We start from the raw sequence: 20,365 nt of genomic DNA, 5'->3' as shown, positions 1-20,365 counted from the left end.
GTGGCCGCTGATCACACACGTGTTCACACTGGTTACTGCAAAACCCTCACAGTTCTGCAGAGACCTTGGGGCTTGAAACTGAATCTCCGAGGGCTTCCTTCTCTTCAGTCATGCAGCATTTGTCCATCCTGCAAACAGTTGCATACATAATTTTCTTAAAATGCTACTTCTGATCACTCCTTCCTGAACGTTATTGTGCATGAGGCATTGTGGGGTTGGCATGACTGCGCACTTGGCCTGCTCTCAAGGAGAACGTGCTTTGTTGAGAGAGGCCCATTCTGGTTGAGATGAGGCAGAATGAGCCAGGTGCTATATATACTCCTGAAGTGAAAGAAAACCAGAAAGGAGAGAAGGGAGACTTTACTGTGTGCTGTTACGCACTTCAGTGGACAAAGTGACATTTGAATTGAGCTTTTAAAGAAGGTAAGATTTCAAAAGGCAGGGGTAAGTGGTTTTCAGATGAAGGAACAATATGAACGCACAAGGTGTAGGGACATACTAGGCTTGTTTGGAAACCGATGAGGCAACTGGTGTGGCTGGAAGGTAGGCTGTCTCCTGGTAGGGGCACTGGAGGAGCAGCCCCTTGCCCACAGCCTTCAAATGGCTATCCTGTTAGCTTTTGGATATCTAAGGTACCTGAATCTAAGTACAAAGTTTAGCAACTGATACATTGTTTTCAAGATATTACTAGTAAGTGCTCAACATTGAAAGAAAATCTGGTTAAATGTTAAATCATAGCTTAAATCTTACCTCTGTAGAATTGTGGGACCTCAGAAATGGAAGGGCCTAAAGAAGTTATCTGGCAGGATGCAGACACTTCTATGCCAGTGATTCTCAGACTTGAGCATGGATCAGAATCACCAGGTGATTGTTGAAATACTGATGGCTGGGCCCAGCCACAGTTTCTGATTCAGCAGGCTTGCAGTGGGGTGCAAGAATCTGTACTCCTAACAAGTTCCCAGGTGCTGCTCTTGTAATGCTCCTTGCAGATGGTTCTCTTCAATGCCTCTTGCACCCTCTGCTTTCACCTCTCTAGGAGTGTGTAGCTCATTACCACCCAAAACACCCACTCAATATTCTTTGTTGAACGCCTCCAGTTTAAAAATTCTCTCTCATGTTGCTTTCAGACGTGCCTCCCTTTAACATCCAACCATTGCTCCTGATTCTGCTGAGGGCTTCACACAGAATGTGTCTCTGGTTGGTGATTAAGTCACAGGCAGAGGAATCATCTCCTGACTCCACCATTATTATGTGACTTTGGGTAAGTCACTCAACTTTTCTGAGTTTTCCTCATCTGTAGAACAGGAATAATAATAGCACTTACATCATAGACATGTTTAGATTAAATGAGAAAATGTACATAAAATAATTAGCATGGCATTTGGTACATAGTAAGTACTCAGTGAATGTTGGCTGTTATTACCTAGTTTTTTTTTTCCTATGGTGAAGTCCATCAAACCCTGAACAAAGTTAATCATTTCAGCTAACATTTCTCCTTTCTGGGCTAAATATCCCCAGCCTCTTCAGCTATGCCTTCTAGCACAGTCTCTGTATTTCCTCCATCCTTGTCACTTCCCTCTGAACAGTCTAGTTTGTCAGGTTCCCTTGTCAAGTGTGTACGGGCCTCAGAACTGCCACCTGCCTCAGCGTAGTCCACATCTTGTCTATTCACTGCAGCCAAAGATCACTTTAGGTTTTGTGACTGATTTCCACATTTCACTTGACAATATTAGCCTTTTAGGCAATGAAGATGCCAGAGGCCATGTCTGTGTATAGAGAGAACATCTTGTCGCTCCATCACCTTTCCTCTTGAAGCTCACTTGGCTGCATCCACGCGTGGCTCTTACTGTGTGTGAATTTGTGAAGCATTGGTTGGAGAACACACCTCTGATCCTTGGTCTGATTTTGAGCTCACACCTGCTTTGTGACTGGTGTGATTGTCAGCAACCTGAGTGACTGTGAGGAAGCCCATCAGACCTGACAGAAAAGAGGGATCTACTACCTTTCTCTGCTTTGGCCTCAGCCCCTCCTGGCCGCAGGGGCCTGGTAGGAGACCCCGTGTCTCCCCTGGAGAAGGAAGAACTGACCCCTTTGGCACAGCTAACAGTTTTCTGGAAGGAAACCAAACCCCAGGGCCAGAGGGCACTTAGAGTAAAGCTGTGTAGGCATTTCAGTCCCCACCCCCAGCCACTGTCCCTGCTGACCTTTTGCCCAGAGTCCTTGGTACAGCATATGAGGAGGGAGTCAGGGCTATTTTACTGTAAGACAAGGGTGGGGGGCGGAGAGCGCCAGGGCTTTGGGCAGCAAGATGGCAGGGCAGGCCCTGGGGGCACCTCTGTTAGTTTCAGTTATGATTTCCAGTCTGTAGTAAATGGTGGCTCACCAGGAACATTGACCTTGAATTCTGTCTTTTTAAATAGAAGGCAGAGAAGATCTGTGTGCCCAAGTCACTGTGGCATGCTGGAGAGTCTGCCTTGTCCCTCCTTGGTCATAGAGGACACAGGTTCCTTCACAGCCAGGTCTCCTGCTGATAGGAGACCAGGCCTCCAGGACTCCTGGCTCAGCAGCCCCGACACTGCCACCTGCTCCACTCACTGATTTGTATGGGGACAACTTGAGTTTCTCCAGGACACACCAGCCTGATGGCAGAGGTGGCTGCAGTCACAGCTCTGTCTGTGATGCCCCTCACCACCACCACCCACCACCACAAAGCCACCCTGTGCTGTGTGAACAAATAAGAAGATTCCTCTCTGCAGCTCAGGGCCATGCTGTCTCCTGCAGGCCGAAGTCACACAGCATGTGCCCTGTAGCTGCAGATCCCCAAACGCCTCTGCTTATTGCCTCCTGAGAGTTGCCCTACAAGCTACAGCCAGGAGAATCCTTGTGCTGAACTCCTAAGGCTCCTCACAAGCCCTGCCTTTGGCCAAAGGAGTTGAGGAAACTGGCCTCCCATACTTTGTGATGTCAGTACATCCTCAGCCTACCGCAGCCACCAGGAATCCCAGGCCTTCCTGATGTCTAATCCCTTGAATCAGGGACTTAACATTTTATCCTCCAGGATATTTCCAGTCTGATCTAGGAGAAAGGAAAAGATAGTGTTTAGCAAAGGAAACATTCCTGGGAGTGTGCTTGCAGGTACTACTTAGAAGTTGGCTGGGGGCACAGAGGCTGCACCCCTCATTAAGGCAGATCAAATGGAACCGTCCTCTTCCTGACTTGAGCTTCTGAGAAGAGAAAAATGCCTTCTTCCATGGATAATAAAGGCAAGCATTGCTCTTTTTTTACCTGGCATGTTAGAATTCTAAGCAATGGGGAGAAATAATGCACATGGATCAGTTTGCTCTCCAAACTGGCTTGTTAGGGTGGTACTAGGACCATCCTGAGGGAGGCAATGCTTTGAGGCAGGGGTGTCTTCTGAATCATGCCACAGACGTGGGCCCTAGGCTGCTTCTGGCCTTGATTCTGTCTCACTGGCCTATCACCCCTGGATGGAATGGTCCCCATTCTCTCCGTGAGGCATGGAGTCAGGCTGAGGCCGAGGCCTTGAGATCCTTGGCACATTCCCAGGCTTGTCTCTCTGGGACCCCTGAGAAGCTGACCCTTTAGGACTGGACCAAATTTTCCAAAGGCCACTGATCCTTTGTTTCTGTCTCAGAAAGAGTCAGGTGGAGACCGTGATCCATTCTTGAGGAGTACCTAGACTTTGGTGCATGCAGGAACCCAGGGCATGGTCTATTCTTGCTCTGCACCTTGATTTTTCTTTTGGTGGAAAAATATTGTGTATTTTGACCCTTCAGCTGGAAAAAGGAGGAGGGAGGGAATGACTGCTAAAGCATCCTTTGCAGCCAGCTTGCAAATGTTAATGATTCACAGTTCTCCTGGGCCTCTGGGTCTCAGGCCTCTTCTGATCCGCCATCCAGTAGCTGCAGATCAGCAGTCATGTGGAGCCACAGTGGGCGATGCAGCTGAGGAGAGTGCCTTTGCCTTGCCTCTCACCCATTACCTTGCACTGCTGTAAAACATTTATCTCAGTTCTGCATCTGGACCCTGGCCTAATGAATTCCTCCAAAGGTATGCAGACTACACAGACTGCTTCTTCAGGTGGTGGATGAGGCCAGAGTAACCTGGGGGGTAAAAGGGGAGGCTATCATAAACAATTACTCAGGACAGGGACAGAAAACCACAGGAACTTAAAATGCCAGGCTCTGAGTCAGTTAATGAGCTACTAAGAAGACAAAATATTACTGGGAGAAGCAGATCTGAAGTTGGAGTAAAAATTTGGGAATATCAGGGATAGATCTCAAATGTGACCAGTAGAGGCTGGTATCCTGTATTGACCCAGGCAGGCTGATGTCATGGAAAGGGGCATCAGCCTTGGAAGTAAAAGTACAAGGTTTTAGCCATGGCTCTGCTATAAACTTGGAGTGGCTTTGGCCAAGCACTTAACCTTTCTGGGTCTTTGTTTCATAGTAAAAAAATTGAGGTGGTATAACTCAGCAATAAAAAAATCAAATGACCTGATCAAAAAATTGGCAAAGGACTTGAATAGACATTTCTCCAACGAACACACATAAAATGTCAATAAGCACATGAAATGATGCTCAACATCATTAATCTTTAGGAATTGCAGATCAAAATCATAATGTCACACACATTAGGGTGACTGTTATAAAAAAAGAAACAGAAAATAACAGGTGTTGGTGAAGATGTGGAGAAACTGGAAGTTGTGTTCATTTGCTGGTGGGTATGTGAAATGGTACAGATGCTGTGGGAAAGAGCACGGTGTTTCCTCAAGAAAATTAAACATAAAGTTACCATAAGATCTAGCAGTTCCACTTCTGTGTGTACATCTAGAAGAATTGAAAGTAGGCACTTCAACAGATATTAGTTGGCCATGTTCACAGCAGCTTTATTCACAAAAGCCAAAAGGTAGAAGTAACCCAATTCATCACCAGATGAATGGATAAATAAAATGGGCTATATACATACATGGAATATTATTCAGCCTTAAAAATGAAGGAAATTCCGACACATGCAAAACATGGGTGAACTTTGAAGACATTTGCTATGTGAAATAAGCCAGTCACAAAAAGATAAATACTGTATGATTCCACTTACATGAGGTCCATAAAGTAGTCAAATTCATAAAGACAGAGAGTTGGATGGTGGTTCTCAGGGCCTGGGGGAGGCGAAAATGGGCAGTTGTTTAATGTGTGTGGAGTTTCAGTTTTGGAATATGAAAAGTTCTGGAGATGGATGGCAGTATGATTGCATAACAAGGTGGGAATGTACTGAATGCCTCTGAAATGTACACTCAAAAAGAGTTAAAATGGGAAATTTTATGTGATATATGTTTTATCACAATAAAAAAAATTGAGGCAGAGAGATCAAAGATTCCTGATCAGGGTGACCAAATATGCCAATGCCAAGATAACAATCCCTTCCAACTTTGGGTAGGCCAGGCAGGGCTAGGGCAGCTGAAATCCTTAGCTAGGTCACTGTCTCCTTGAAAATCCTCATATGTCTACTCTGGTGAACTATATAGCTATTATCATTTTCTGTGTGACATGGTGGGAGAAGTGTTGGGAAGCATTTGGGAATTTTTTCTAATTTTCTGTTTCTGACCCGTTGCACAAAATGCTTTGTTGTAAGGGGGCAAGAATGACATCCATCATGCCCCAAACATCCCGATCTCCTGAGCTGCCCACTGTGTACTTCTAGCCTATTTATTTCCATAAACCTTTTGTACAATGTGTACCAATAAATTAAGGGAGCATAATTTGCAAAAAAAGTAATAATAATGTTACATACTGAACATTTACTAGGTTCTGGGTGACCTACAAGTATCTTCTTACCAAAGTCTCCAAGAAATCCTATGAGGTTGTATTACCTATATTCTATGGAAGAAGAAGCTGAAGCTTTGAGAGTAAAACTAACTGCTAAAGTAGTAGAACCATTTCTGGAAACATGGCAGATAGATAATCTGAAAATCCTCCCTCTAAAAAGTTTGTAGAAATACTGGGTGAAAAAGTATATCAAACATTTTTTTCAAATAGCCAGTTGAACTTAGAAGAAAGGAAAGAAACCTCCAGAAGTGAAGAGAAAGCTGAAAACCAGTAACCAAGCAGTTTGTTTTCACAGTGTCACTGTGGGGCAGGAGATAAGGCCTGGGAACTAAGGCCCTGCATAGAGCTGAGACCTTAAGAAAGCTACCTTCTAAGTGAAGGGGTGGGCTAAAAACCAGTCCTGCTGGCAAAAGGAGATTCATTTATTCACTCAGTCATTCAATAACACAGTTTTTGAAAATTTGCTATAAGCCAAGTTTATATTCCAGACACTTGGGATACAGTACAAAACAAATAGAAATCCCTGTTGTGGGGAATTTGGGGAGACACAGAAAATAATTAATACACATACTATTTAAGTATGATGAAAAGGGATACATTTCTGGAAAAAACAGGCAGGAAAAAACTCATTAGGGATAATGGAAACCATCATTCTTGGCTTGGTATCTGGCAAGAAAAAAGAATTCTCTCCTGCAAATTCCCAGCCATAGATCTGCCTTTAAGAGGGGTTGGGGTTGTAACTGACATTAATTATTCACATGATCTAGAAACACTAAGGCAGGGAAGGAACATAAATTGACCCAGGTTGTTAGTGACTTTCCTCCTCATTCTAGGGGTATGGAGAGGGGCTACTTTATAAGAATGAAAGAAGACCCTCCCCTAGGCTGCCAAGGGTCCCCGACGATATGTAAGCCCAAACAAACTTGAGCTCACAATAAAAAAATACAAAACTGTGAATGGCAGACTTAGGATTCACTGCAATACAGCGTCTGTTTGAATGCTAAAGCCCATGCTCATAACTCTTATCTACATGCCCTCTGCATGTGAACCAGGATTTACAACCACACACCCTCATAGGTGTAAGATAAATTCTAGCCGAAATAAGCAGGCGATGAGAGGCAACAAAAGGCCAGACAGTTTATTTGAACGCAATCTCTGGGTGATGTTCCTCGGTCTGAAACACAGGCCGGGGAAGTCACACTCAGCAGGGCAGGCAGAGAGTTTTTAAAGATGGTAGGTGGAGGCAGAGCATAGATTTACAGCGGCGCAAGGATTGGCTAGCGCAAGGCACATTTTTCAGCTTGGGAGGGGGCAGCAGCCAGGGACTTTGGCACGTCATCAGTGTCGACGTGCTCCCCCCTCCCCCCAGTGCCTTCAACCTTACATTAGGCAGAGTTGCTTTAGGACACATGGTGTTAAGGATCACAGAATCTTAGAGTTGGAAGGGACCCAAGAAACCCTCTATTCCAGTCTCTGTAACAATAAAGGACATCCTTCTGTAACATGACATGGATGACTGTCAGACTCTGCTTGAATACCTCTAGGGGAGAGCATATTCCTTCCCTGGATGGTGGGAGGCCTTTTTGTAGAGATGAGTCAACACTACCTAAGGAGACAAATTGGCTCCTTCTGAGCCTGATGATCTTTGGCAGGATATTTATTATAACCAGAGGAATTGAAAATTTCTAATCTATAAAATGGAAATAGCATCATAGTGTCATAATGAGGGTTAAACAGAATAATGGGTATAAAGACCTACCAGGCACATCAGAGATAATGTTGTCTTCCTTTCTATTGATGTCTAGGTCTAAGTAAGAAGTAAAATGATGTACTCTGCTTTGCATTAATCGGATCAGAAACACTTAGAGGCATAAGATTTTTTAAAATCCAAATTTTAATGAGGGCAAATTTCATTCAGTTCAACATTCCACTGGGAAAGGGTTTTGTAATTTTTAAAAATTGCTCATTTCTATTGGATTTTGAACCAATATTGTCTGCATTTCAAGGCCTCTTCTATTTCCAGTCTGAAGTCTTGTGGCTATTTGTTCCATCTGTGCTGGAATGAAGGGCAAGTCTAAGAAGTCTCTTGATTAGGGACTAAGTGTAAGCTCCACTATGAGGGCTTTCTTTTTATTTTTGTTTTTGTCACACAACTTTTTAAATATTATAACTTTCAAGAATAAATTTTACTGACTTAGGCTCCTTAATTTAAAAATTAAGGTTTTTCTTTACATGCAATATAATTCACCTATTTTATGCATACAGGTTGACAAATTTGGTAATTGCAGACAAATGCACAATGATTCGTTCACCTTAAAGTTTCCTTTTAGACCCTTGATTTTAAGGGGGGCATTGACAGTTGGGGTGGGGTCCAGGATGAGGTCTCTTTTACTTTTTTTATTGAAGTATTGTTGATATATAATCTGTGTTGGTTTCAAATGTACAACACAGTGGTTCAGCAGTTACCCACATTATGAAATCCTCATTCCCTCTAGTGTGGTTACTGTCCATCAACATAGAAAGATGTTACAGAATCATTGACTATATTCTCCATTCTGTGCTACCGTCACCGTGACCAACTTATATTGTGATTGTGAATTTTTGTGCCCCTTCATGCCATCACCTTCTCCACCCATGCAATCCAACCCCTCCCCCATGGTAACCACCAGTCCCTTCTCAGTGTCTATAAGTCTCCTGCTGTTTTGTTCATTCTGTTTTGCTTTGTTTTTATATTACACAAATAAGTAAAATCATATGGTATTTGTCTTTCCCTGCCTGGTTTATTTCACTCAGCATATTACACTCTAGGCCCATCCATTTTATTGCAAATAGCAGGATTTTTTTTTTCCTATGGCTGAATATTCCATTGTGTATATGTACCACCTCTTCTTTATCCATTCATCTATTGATGAACACTTTGGTTGTTTCCATATCTTGGCTATTGTAAATAATGTGGCAATAAACATAGGGGTGCATATCTTTTTGAATCAGGGATTTTGTTTTATAAATTCCTAGAAGCAGAATTACTGGGTCATATGGTATTTCTATTGTTAGTTTTCTGAGGAACCTCTACTGTTTTCCACAGTGGTTGCACCAATTTGCATTCCCAACAACAGTGTAGGAGGGTTCCCTTTTCTCCATATCTTTGCCAACACTTATTTCTCATCTTTTGGATAGTGGCCATCCTAACTGGTGTGAGGTGATATCTCACTGTGGTTTTGATTTGCATTTCTCTGATGACTAGCGATGTGGAGCATCTTTACATGTGCCTGTTGTCCATTTGTATTTCTTCTTTGGAGAACTGTCTGTTCAGGCTCTCCACCCATTTTTTAATTGGGTTATTTGTTTTTTGGTGTTGAGGTGTATGAGTTCTTTATATATTTTGGATGTTATCACGATGAGGTCTTGAAGTCATGTAATAGGCAGAACACTTTATGGAATAAGAAGCATTCATTGAGTCCCATAGAAAAGGCTTATGGGGGATATAACTGCCTTTAAATATTTGAAAAGCTGCTTTGTAGAATACTGTAAAGAATAGATTTAGTGTAGTTCCAGAGGGAACAGTTAGGATTTATGTGCAGAGGTGAGAGCTATTTTAATTCAATGTAAAAAAAGAAATTTCTAAAGACAATATAATACCAACTATTTACAGAGGATAAAGGTAAGTGCAACTAGGAGTTAAAAGTGAATTACTCCAGATCAAACACCTGGGTACTGCAGAGTCAGAATTTGAACCCAGGTGTTCTGATCTTGAATCCAGATTTTCCCCTTCTACGCTTCCACTTTGGAAGATGCACAGGAGGCCCAGGGCACTTAGTGTCAATGTGGAGATGACCTGGCTTGAGTCAGCTCCTCAGATGTTTGTCATTTTCGACATTTTCCCTCTGAGGGTCATGCCTTTGTTGGGGCAGCTAAGGCCCTGGTAAGACAAGTGACCCTTCCAGTGTGGGTGGAGGAGCACGAGGCTGCCCTGTCCTCAGCCTGTGGTTTGCATTGCCATGCTGCCTGGAGCAATCTTCTGTCCTCATTTCTGCAGGTCAGGGAGAAGCCACAGGTTGCCTGTGTGGGTGCTGCTGATAGACATCAGCTCCTTCCCCAGCGAGGGGTCCAGCACAGGGCACTGCCCGCCCGCTGCTGAGGCAGTGTGGGCACAAGCTCGCAGAAATGCCTTCCGCCTTCACCACTGGGCTTGCCTGAGAGGCTTTGAGCATCTGGAAGGGGAGGGCAATTGTCAGTAGATTGGGAAATAAACAGAAGACCCTCAGGTGAGGGAGGGAGTTAAAAAGGAGAGAGAGAGTGTAAGAAGAGGAAGGGGGCCTGGGAAGTAAGAGCAGGGGCTTTGTGGGCTGAACTAGGGAGCCCGTGATTAAGAACTCCCAGGGTGGAGGGGGAGAGGGTGGGCACAGGAGGGGTTTCACCCCATTACTGGGATCTGTGGCCTTCTGCTGGGTGGGGGCTGCCCAGGTTGTGCCCCCGCCATGGGGTACAGTGGAGGCACTGGTTGTTGGGTGGGTGTCCAGAGGCATCTGCCCAAGGGAGAAGCGGGGAAGGCACCTAGAGGTGGCTCCTCCCTGGCTTTCTTTCCCTCTGTCTCTCCCTCCTCTTCTCTGAGGGGAGGCAGCAGCCCTACACGGCTGGGTGGGCAGGCGGGTCAGAGGGAGGGCTTTTCAGGTCTGCCAGCTCAGGGCCCACCAGCTGGCAGGAAGCAGGACAGAGGTCACTTGAATTCAGACCACAAGTCCCTGTTAAATATATCAACTTTTAAATCAATCTTTGTCCAAAGTCCAGTGAGTTCCAAGACTAGAGCTCACCAGCAGAGAGCGGATTCCTGAGTGAACAGAGTGGCACCTCTTCCTCCCAGGCCCGGGTAAGAACTGCCTCTGTGTCCCCTGCCTGAGGGTGCCGGCCACCTGGGGCTGAACCACTTTCCTTCCTTCCCTTTTTCCTTTTCCAAGGGGTAGTTGGCTACCCAGGGCAGAAAACAGGCCCCCTAGGGGAGGACCCAGTGCCCGCGGGGGCAGTGGTGGGGGGAGGGATCGTGCACTCAGAGGTTCTCTCTGCCTGTCACTCCCCGGCCCTTGCGGGTTAGGGTCTGCTTGGTGCAGGAGCTGGGAAACTGATCCTCAGAAAAAGCTTTTCCCAGTATTGCCTGGGGGTTTGATGTGCAGCCAAAGAGAGTGAGACGACTGACTTCACAGGTCACCAGACAGGCACTCACAGGGACTTCCCACTGTGCGAGAGCTTTGGGTACTTGAGATTTTCTTCTGGAAGCAGCCCTTAAAGCCTAATTTAATTTTCCCATTGGATTATTAAAAACAGTCATCTCTTCTCTTTTTGTCAAGTTACAGCACTAAGGAATGAGGAAAAACCAGTGGATTTCTAGACTGGCTGATTTTTAAAACAAAGTTCCCCAGGCTCTACCCTCTGCAGTTTCTAAATCTTCGCTTTTCTAACACTCCTTCAGATGATTCTGGTGTGCAGGCAGGCTTGAGAGCCACTAGTAACTTGCTTCCTAAGAAGAGTCAAGGGACTTCAATGTGACTTTCACATAAGGGCTCAGCAGCAAAGGAGACCCCTGGCCTGGGCTGGCTCCTCGGAAAGAACACTTTCTCCCTTAGCTGTCCCCTCAGTGTGGCACCGAAGTGCACTCAGCAGTCACAAGGGTTGACTGTCTCAGGCCACGGGTGTCTAGTCACCTAGAGTCACATGTTCTTTCCTGTAGCAAATAACTCAGGGACTTTGAGTTTGTGTGTTATGACTAAGTAAATTGTTCTTATCTTTGACTCTTTTGTATGTTCTTTGCACCATAAACTATGAAGCTGCTACTAATGATGTTTTATGTTGAGAGACCACTGGCTAGACAGCTCCTTCCCCTCCAGGGGAAAGAACACCAGACTGGAATATAAATGACCTGCATTTTGATTTGGTTGTTAGTGATAGCCGCTAGATAAGTCACTTTGCCACCGGCTGGTTCAGTTTCATCATTTATCAAATGAAGGTCTCTTATCTTCCCCAAGGCTGTACTGAAAATTAAATTATCAATAGGATGTTTTTGAGGGGATTAAAAGTACAAACAAGGTGCTTGCATTTCAAATGCAAGTATCCAAAGGTTCTGTGAGATTGTGGGCAGACAAAAGCTCTCAGTCAGCTGGGAGACCTTGACGCAGTCTTGTCATCTAGTAAGCTTCCCTTCACTCACCTGTAAAGGAGCTGAGACTAGATAATTGCAATGTCCAGCTCAGCCCACCAAGTATAAGGTAGATCCTGCAGCTTTGAAGGCTGACTCCCTCTTGTCATTTGGGTATGAATTCAAACGTCACCACCCCAAAAAGGGGCTTTCCAAATGAGCCCCCCTCCATTCTGCCACTCTGTCTCATTATTCCCAGCTTTTATCATCGGCAATCATGTTGTTTACTTTTTACTTGGCACTCTTGCCAGATATTAAGCATCAGCAGAGCAGGGACCGTGTCCTTTGTGTAACCTGCTATAATCCCAATTCTTAGGACAATACCTGGTGTGGAGCAGATGCTCAGATATTTGAATAAGTGGAAGTTAGTGTGGCAGGGAAGGAGCTGCAAGAATAGAATCAGGATGTTTTGATTAGCTGCTCTTAAGGTGAGGAGGCTTAAGCACTCTGATACTCTCTCAGGTCATCTGAAGCCCAGGGTCTGATCATGTGGAAATGGCATCTCTGGTTACATCAGGGTTAAATGATTTTCATATTTATTGCATAGGGATTTGATAATAATAGCAAGTTAGAGCTAGGTATGTTTTCTTCAAGATCTCAGCAACTCCTTTCCTTGACTCTTCATGAGGGACTGCTTAGATTTCCTTGATCTCTTTGCCTGGTGGGAATCCTGGCTAAGTGATAAAGAGCATAGGTATTGAAATTGGAAACCTGCATTCCAGAGCAGACATATTCTTACTATTTAAACCTCTATTTCCTCAACAGTTGAATGGGCATAATAGAACCTAGTTCCTAATGTTATGAGTAGTAGAAGGGAAAATGCACTTGCTGCCTAGCACAACTTACATGCTGTGGTTCTGATGGTTTTCAGACAGCTTTGTGCTGGGCATGACCCCAGGGAAGGAAGGGACCCAGGAAGTGGCAAGGACTTTAGACAAATAGGGACGATAGCCCCTGTCTATGCCCTATCTGATAAATCAGGAAGATAGCTCTGGAGGGCTGCTTGTTGCCTGAGAAGGCTCCCAGCCTCGGAGGCTCTGTGCCTCACACGACAGGAACACCGAAGCTCTTCTGTCATCTGTGGGACCTCCCAGTCCAACCTGACCTGCTTCTTCGTTCCACCCAGAGCTCTCTCTTTTCTGGGCTTTGTGAACCACTTGGAATGCAGTACAAAACAAATATGAATCCTTGCTGTGGGGAATTTGTGTTCCGATGGGGGAGACACAAAAAATAATTAGTACACATACTATATAAGTATGTTGAGAAGGGATATGTTTCTGGGAAAAACAGGGAAAAACTGATGAGGGATAACAAAGCATGTCTACTCAGGCCAGTTTGGTGCTGCTCAGGAGCAGAGGGGAATAAAGTAGGGCTGAGTTATGCTGAGCCACAGAGCTTGAGCAAGGACTCTGGACTTTTGGCTTGAAAGATGTTTTAGAGTCTGACATGGTGAGAGCATGATCAGGAGGTTCGTCTCAAGGCAGTGGCTAGGAGAGACTGCAGGCAGGGTGACTCTGGTGCATACAGAAAAAGTGAGGGGACAGAAATGCAAGTTCAAAGGGTCTTGTAAAACAACATGTCAAGTGCAGGGACACTCTTGTCCCAGCCAGCACTCAGGATGCTTTGGTTATTTTCAGGGACCATTTCCATCAGCAGCATGGGGGAATCCTCTCTCTGAGCACATCTCTGTTTCCACACAATATCAACTCCATCTCTCTCCCAACTTGCAGAATTCATAGATAAGCCAGTCAACTATGAAAGACCTTGAACTGCAGAGTCCTGCCATAGAGGACAAAGTACTGTTCATGGTGCCTGCAGGTGGGGAGGAGGTATTTGGTACCAGTGGGCAAATGAATTTCGGGATAAGCAGATTCCATTCCTTATCAGAAATGAGAAATGAGAAATGCTCACTGGGCGTGTGATCACTCTGCTCTACGTGATTCTCAGTGGAATGCATTTTATTAATTTCCCACATTTGAAATATATTGCTGGCTGAGACCAAACAGTAATTCTTATCACAGTGGGAAACTACAGTTAATAAATACACATTTTAGGACCCTGCTTATCTTTCTTTTTTTGAGACTAGTTCTTTAAAATTGATATACTTAAGTGTTTGAGTTTCCACAGATATTGTTTTTCAAAGGAAGAATCCAGGTGACTTAAATATATTATCTGCAGCAAAGACATACGATAGGCTCTAGGTAAAATATTTTTGCAGAAGGACAAAACTGAATTGCCTTTATTTCTTCCCTGCTCGAGACATCTGTCAACACCAGCTGAGATACAATGAGATTTCTTTTACGCTGTTGGGAGAAACCACTCTGAAGCAGGCACTGAAAGAAGACGCTTCAGCTGACATGGGGCAGGAAGCCCTTGGTCAGGGCTGATGGCTGTGGGGAATTCTTGGCCTGACGAGCATCTAGTCTTAACATCACACATTCTCCACAGTTGTATTTTTCCAACAAAAGCTTAGTGTTTGGTTTGTCTTACTTATTACACAGATGTGTACAAATGCTGGAGAAGCTGCATTCCTCCAAGCTTGTGGTGTACAGATAGACCTGCTCAAGCTCCTTGGAATGTCGCTTTCTCTGTGCTGAGGTTCAAAGTGTTTTATAGACCAGCATGGAGTTTAGAGCAAAATGAGTAACATTTAGGTTGAATGTTTCCTAAGAGCTCATGCCCTCTCTTCCCCTAATGCCTTGATGAAACAAATAATTTATTCTATGGTTACATCCTAGGTTATACAATCGAATATCCCTCCATTGTCACCATTACAAGAGTTAAACCTTCTTCACCTGCTATCTTGCTTGCTTAGTTTTTTATGGCTTGTGTTGGTTATATAAATGCCTTTGAGGAGAGCCTCTGTTTTCTTTGTAGTCTGATACTGATTTGATTCCTAACTACTATTAAATAAGATAGTGCTGGGTCCAGAGTACTCCTGACTAATGGCCGTAGATTATTGTATGTATAAAATAATCTTACTACTACCCTGGACTTTGGGAGACAGGCAACAAAGACAGCATCTGGTCCCTTTCCCCTGATGGTAGTCACTGCACCTGGCGATCACTGATGCAGCCCCCTCCTGTTCCCCACCTCTAGGCAGAATCCTGTTTCTCCCACACACTCTCGCTTATCTTTTGGAAATTCAGTGATGCTGTCTAGTGAGTGAGGCTTTTCACTAATTACTCCCTGGCTACTGGTATCCATACCTGGGCCAGATGCCTGTATATAATAGTTCCCTTACTCCATCTTCTCCACCCTTATCTGCTCCTTGGGTCTCTTGCCTGCTGTACGTTGTGCTCACATCTGTTAGAGCTCATCTGCTGTAGGAGTTGGGTCTCTCTGGCCAGCTTAAGTTCTATAAAAGCTCCCCAGAATCTTATACTTCTTTGATATGTGTCATTCAGTTCTGTTTTTGTAATTCCCTTGCTTTCATACTTACGTGAGCCTTCTGTGAAATCTTAGTTCAGTATTTGAGCTTTCTTTCGTGGGGAACAAAGTCTTCAGCCCTGACTTTTCAGCAGCTAAAATAACTTTGAAGAGGTGACCCGGAGTGATCACTCACCAGGCAGAGAATCTGTGACCTGACAGTCAAGGTGCCTGCCCATCCGTAGTCCCTCATTCATCTATTCTGTGCTTCAGAAAGGAAATCAGGAACACTGCTCAGATGTTCTCTCAGAGAATGCAATTACTACTACATCAGGACTCCCACCAGGTGATGGGCATGGATTGGGCTTCTCTGCTCCAGATATTGTACTTAGATGGGGCACATGTTCTAGTTTAAGTGTGTCCATATACATTTCCTATTCTGGGTGTATTTGTCTTCAACTCAAAATTAAGGAAGTCACCTATGTTCTCACAGCAAGTGGTGACACTGGGACACTGGGATTAAAAACTGCATTTAGCTTTGAAACTCTTGTTCTGTCTAATGTATATTTTACCTAGGCTAGAATTCTGGGGGAAGATGGAAATAAAAATACAAATTTCCTTCACACTATCCACATACCTATATAGTCTCTTTAGACTTTTTGTTCCTGGAAATTAGTCTGTCTAAAGATCTTTTACAATTACTTTTCCTGTGTCAATTCCTTAATTTTTGAAACTGTTCCTTCAGTTTTGAAATAGCTGTCAGCTTTTTTTTTTTTTTTTGAGAGGGCATCTCTCATATTTATTGATCAAATGGTTGTTAACAACAATAAAATTCAGTATAGGGGGGTCAATGCTCAATGTACAATCATTAATCCATCTCAAGTCTAATTCTCGTCAGTCTCCAATCTTCTGAAGCATAACGAACAAGTTCTTACATGGTGAACGAATTCTTACATAGTGAATAAATTCTTACATGGTGAACAGTACAAGGGCATTCATCACAGAAACTTTCGGTTTTGATCACGCATTATGACCTATAAACAATCAGGTCAAATATGAATATTCGTTTGATTTTTGTACTTGATTTATATGTTGATCCCACATTTCTCCCTTTATTATTATTATTATTTTTATTTTTAATAAAATGCTGAAGTGGTAGGTAGATGCAAGATAAAGGTAGAAAACATAGTTTAGTGCTGTAAGAGGGCAAATGTAGATGATCAGATGATCAGGTGTGTGCCTATGGACTAAGTATTAATCCAGGCTAGACAAGGGCAGCAAAACATCCACGGATGCAGAAGATTTCTCTCAAAGCAGGGGGGGTGAGGTTCTGAGCCTCACCTCTGTTGATCCCCAAATTCTCACCTGCTGGCCTCCCTGCGACTGTGCCTGTCTTAGGTTGTTCCTCCCTTAAGGAATCTTACCCGTCTCTGGCTAACCAGTCCTCTTCCGGGGCCATACAGGGAAATGTAAAGTTGGTAAGTGAGAGAGAAGCCATATTGTTTGAAAAGGTTAGCTTTTTACTTCTTTGCAGATTTATGCCCTGTGGGTTCTATGCCCAGCACTTGTCTCGAGGTATCTTTACCACCTGGAGGAATTATGATACTCGGTAAATTTGATATGAGGCACGAATTCAATTTAAGGGTTGTAATTAGGAAGAAAGAAGAAAAGCTACAGATGTAGCATATGGAAGGAAACATGGGAGGATTGATTATCTTTTTGACATATTTTCTTGTAGAGTACCTTAAGTATGTATAGGTTTTAAACTACTAACTAATTTGCACACACATATTAACATAATAGGAATACAGTGACATAAACAAAGCAAATCTATAATTACCATCCATCTCCAGTGAAGCCAAGAAAACCATTTAGGCACCGTAGGCATTTGTGAAAATGTGTCTATGATATGATGGATATTGTCCAACTGTACTTGAACCGTCTGAGAGAAATCAGACAAATTAAAGCAGCCCATTTCTGGGATCTGTTCACATCCCATATGTTCTTTTAACTGTAGATAGTCTATAGTCATAAGATTTTGGAGTGCTACACCTTGCACCCCTCCCAACTCCTGGTTGAGTTCCAACAGTACAGATCCGGTCAAATTCGTTGTCTCACTGTATGCACATGCCAACCTAGACATCTCCCTCCTCATTCCTATGGCAAGTCCAGGAGACGGTGGGCTGGATGCAGCCACAACCGCAGCATCGTCCGGATCCCTGTGGAGGCTTTTTGATGATTATCCCCTGGCACAAGTCCTCCAGAGAGTGCTGATGCCGAAAGCTCCCCTTCATATCGTATCTTAGTTCATTTTCTGGGTATCCAAGCTAGGCCTTGATCTTCGGCATAGAAACAAACAGACCCTTTGCCCACACTTTGACATGCCCTCTATACCACTGTGCAGAACTCATTGGAGGTCAGCACACAGTAACTGCTTTTTTTTTTTTATTAAGAGAAAGGAATATTATCAGAAAAGAGTACCTCCATAGCTGATCATCTGACACCCTTTAAGTGATCAACATTAAGGATATTTAAAGCATGCGTTGATCTTTGATTTACCAACAGTTTTATCCTATCAAGGAGTAATCCCCCTTTTCTTTCTTTCTTTCTTTCTTTTTTTTTTTTTTTAATTTTTAATCTATACCTACATGAAGAATACTATGTTTACTATGCTCTCCCCTATATCAGTTCCCCGCTAACAACCACATTACGATTACTGTCCATCAGCTTAGCAAAATGTTGTAGTCACTACTTGTCCTCTCTGTGTTGTGCAGCCCACCCTCCCCTTTCTCCCTCCCCCCCATGCATGCTAATCTTAATACTCCCCTTCTTCTTCTCCCCCCCTTATCCCTCCCTGCCCACCCATCCTCCCCAGTTCCTTTCCCTTTGGTACCTGTTAGTCCATTTTTGGGTTCTGTAATTCCACTCCTGTTTTGTACCTTCAGTTTTTCCTTTGTTCCTATACTCCTCAGATGAGTGAAATCATTTGGTATTTCTCTTTCTCCGTTTGGCTTATTTCACTGAGCATAATACTCTCCAGCCCATTCCATGTTGCTGCAAATGGTTGGATTTTTCCACTTCTTATGGCTGAGTAGTATTCCATTGTGTATATGTACCACATCTTCTTTATCCATTCATCTACCGATGGACATTTAGCTTGCTTCCAATTCTTGGCTATTGTAAATAGTGCTGCGATAAACATAGGGGTGCATCTGTCTTTCTCAAACTTGATTGCTGCGTTCTTAGGGTAAATTCCTAGGAGTGGAATTCCTGGGTCAAATGGTAGGTCTGTTTTGAGCATTTTGATGAACCTCCATACTGCTTTCCACAATGGTTGAACTAATTTACATTCCCACCAGCAGTGTAGGAGGGTTCCCCTTTCTCCACAGCCTCGCCAACATTTGTTGTTTGTCTTTTGGATGGCAGCTATCCTTACTGGTGTGAGGTGATACCTCATTGTAGTTTTAATTTGCATTTCTCTGATAATTAGCGATGTGGAGCATCTTTTCATGTGTCTGTTGGCCATCTGTATTTCTTTTTTAGAGAACTGTCTGTTCAGTTCCTGTGCCCATTTTTTAATTGGGTTATTTGTTTTTTGTTTGTTGAGGTGTGTGAGCTCTTTATATATTCTGGACGTCAAGCCTTTATCGGATCTGTCATTTTCAAATATATTCTCCCATACTGTAGGGTTCCTTTTTGTTCTGTTGATGGTGTCTTTTGCTGTACAGAAGCTTTTCAGCTTAATGTAGTCCCACTTGCTCATTTTTGCTGTTGTTTTCCTTGCCCGGGGAGATATGTTCAAGAAGAGGTCACTCATGTTTATGTCTAAGAGGTTTTTGCCTATGTTTTTTTCCAAGAGTTTAATGGTTTCATGACTTACATTCAGGTCTTTGATCCATTTTGAGTTTACCTTTGTATATGGGGTTAGACAATTGTCCAGTTTCATTCTCCTACATTTAGCTGTCCAGTTTTGCCAGCACCATCTGTTGAAGAGACTGTCATTTTGCCATTGTATGTCCATGGCTCCTTTATCAAATATTAATTGACCATATATGTTTCGGTTAATATCTGGAGTCTCTAATCTGTTCCATTGGTCTGTGGCTCTGTTCTTGTGCCAGTACCAAATTGTCTTGATAGCTATGGCTTTGTAGTAGAGCTTGAAGTTGGGGAGTGAGATCCCCCCTACTTTATTCTTCTTTTTCAGGATTGCTTTGGCTATTCGGGGTCTTTGGTGTTTCCATATGAATTTTTGAATTATTTGTTCCAATTCATTGAAGAATGTTGCTTGTAATTTGAGAGGGATTGCATCAAATCTGTATATTGCTTTGGGCAGGATGGCCATTTTGACGATATTAATTCTTCCTAGCCATGAGCATGGGATGAGTTTCCATTTATTAGTGTCCCCTTTAATTTCTCTTAAGAGTGACTTGTAGTTTTCAGAGTATAAGTCTTTCACTTCTTTGGTTAGGTTTACTCCTAGGTATTTTATTCTTTTTGATGCAATGGTGAATGGAATTGTTTTCCTGATTTCTCTTTCTATTGATTCATTGTTAGTGTATAGGAAAGCTACAGATTTCTGTGTGTTAATTTTGTATCCTGCAACTTAGCTGTATTCCGATATCAGTTCTAGTAGTTTTGGAGTGGAGTCTTTAGGGTTTTTTATGTACAGTATCATATCATCTGCAAATAGTGACAGTTTAACTTCTTCTTTACCAATCTGGATTCCTTGTATTTCTTTGTTTTGTCTGATTTCCGTGGCTAGGACCTCCAGTACTATGTTAAATAACAGTAGGGAGAGTGGGCATCCCTGTCTGGTTCCCGATCTCAGAGGAAATGCTTTCGGCTTCTCGCTGTTCAGTATAATGCTGGCTGTGGGTTTATCATATATGGCCTTTATTATGTTGAGGTACTTGCCCTCTATTCCCATTTTGCTGAGAGTTTTTATTATGAATGGATGTTGAAT

The 20,365-nt window shown here is 43.3% G+C and overlaps 1 protein-coding gene across 3 annotated transcripts in view; it reads left to right on the top strand.

Moving 5' to 3' along the window:
* The first annotated feature begins 1,129 nt into the window (after nucleotides 1–1,129).
* The window catches only part of PDZK1 (PDZ domain containing 1), a 43,061-nt gene continuing 23,825 nt past the window's right edge, over nucleotides 1,130–20,365 (top strand). Inside the window, exon 1 of one of the 3 annotated variants that reach the window (XM_073234529.1) lies at nucleotides 1,130–1,261. The gene's annotated coding sequence lies outside the window, so the exon portion shown is untranslated. Of the gene's footprint in view, nucleotides 1,262–10,610; nucleotides 10,714–20,365 lie in introns of those variants that run through there. The other 2 variants (XM_037021607.2, XM_037021608.1) reach the window with 2 other exon arrangements.

This window comes from Manis javanica, chromosome 4 (genome assembly GCF_040802235.1).
Source record: "Manis javanica isolate MJ-LG chromosome 4, MJ_LKY, whole genome shotgun sequence".
Lineage (NCBI taxonomy): Eukaryota > Metazoa > Chordata > Mammalia > Pholidota > Manidae > Manis > Manis javanica.
Note: the sequence above shows the minus strand (reverse complement) of the source record. Positions and strands in the feature narration are given on the sequence as shown.